The sequence below is a fragment of the Nannospalax galili genome, unplaced genomic scaffold, assembly GCF_000622305.1.
Source record: "Nannospalax galili isolate Female #2095 unplaced genomic scaffold, S.galili_v1.0 scaffold903, whole genome shotgun sequence".
Classification (NCBI taxonomy): Eukaryota; Metazoa; Chordata; class Mammalia; order Rodentia; family Spalacidae; genus Nannospalax; species Nannospalax galili.
This window is the reverse complement of record NW_008349989.1, coordinates 154,626-156,291: the sequence shown is the minus strand read 5'-3', so window position 1 is coordinate 156,291 and position 1,666 is coordinate 154,626.

The window sequence follows — 1,666 nt, the reverse complement described above, 5'->3', positions numbered from 1 at the left end:
CTTTCTGGGATCATTGAGGCAACACTAGAAAAACATGGGCACTGTGCTAATCTGTGTTCTATAACTGTGAAAAACACTTGAGAAAAATCAGTTAAAAGGAGGAAAGATTTCCCCATTTAAAGTCTCCCCATTTCCCCCATTTCTCCCTTGATAATACTAGTCTCCTATGGTCCCATCTCTCTTGAGCTCTGTTTTTCCCTTTATCCCCAAGTTTCCTTGTATAACTGAAATGGGGAGAAAGCGGGTCCCCTAGGGTGTTCTTAGTCTCATTCATAAAAGAATTTAAGAATGGACCCAAATGGGAGCTTTTACAATTCTGTTAGAATCTTAAAGAAAAATGCTCAGGGTAGGAAAGATGGTCATCTTGGCAGCTGCCTCAAGGAAGTGACTAGTGGGAAGAAGTAAAGAAAGCCATGAAGCCATGCAGGTTTAGAGCCTACATGGAGGTCAGACACATGGCTGACTCACAGCTACATGGCTGAGAGAAGGAAGCTTTAGAGAAAAAGTGAAGAAACACAAGATGCTAGGGGCAGCTCAAAGCCTTAAAGAAAGTATAATGGAAATAGTAATTAAGAACTTTGGATCAGGAAGAGCTCCTAGGCAAGAGATAAAACTGGGGAGATAAGTTGGAGTATATAGGTTTTTAAAGTATTCCCTTATAATGTTCTGGATTTCTTTGGTGTCTGTTGTGATGTTTCCCCTTTCATCTCTGATTTTGTTGATTTAGAGGTGCTCTTTCTTGTGGTTAACTGGGCTAGTGGTCTATCAATCTTGTTTATCTTCCCAAACAACCAGCTCTTGGATTCGTTGATTCTTTGTATTGTTTTCTTTGTTCTATTTCATTAATTTTGATTTCTGCCCTGAGTTTTGTTATTTCTTCTTGTCTGCTGGGTTTGGGTTTTGCTTGCTGTTGCTTTTCAAGTGTCTTGACTTGCAACGTTAAGTCATTTATTTGTGTTCTTTATGATTTTTTAATGTAGGCTCTTAGAGCTATAAACTTCCCTCTAAGAACCGCTTTCAGCGTGTACAAGAGGTTTTGTTGTGTTGTATTATCCTTTTCATTTAGTTCCAGGAATACTTGTATTTCTTTCTGAATTTCTCCTTTGACCCATTCATCATTCAGGAGTGTGTTGTTTAATCTCTACATGTTCATGTGGTTACTGAGGTTTCTTCTGGTGCTGATTTTAAGCTTTATTGCATTGTGGTCTGATAGAATGCATGGAATTATTTTGATCTTTTTGTATTTGTTGAGGTTTGTTTTGTGCCCCAGTACATGGTCAGTTTTGGAGAAGGTTCCATGGGGCACTGAATAAAAGTATATTCTTTGGTGCTTGGGTAGAGTATTTGGTAGGTGTCTATTAAGTCCATTTGATATATGGTATTGTTTAATTCAGATGTCTCTCTGTTAATTCTCTGTCCTGTTGACCTATCTAATGGTGACAATGGGGTATTGAAGTCCCCTACTATTAATGAGTTGGGATTAATCTGGGCCTTAAAGTCCTGTAGTACTGTTTTTATGAAGTTGGGTGCACCAGAGATTGGCGAATATATGTTCAAGATTGTAATATCTTCTTGGTTTATTGTTCCTTTGATCAGAATGAAGTGGCCTTCTTTGTCTCTTCTGATTAGCTTTAAAGTCTAGATATTAGATATTACCAGATATTAG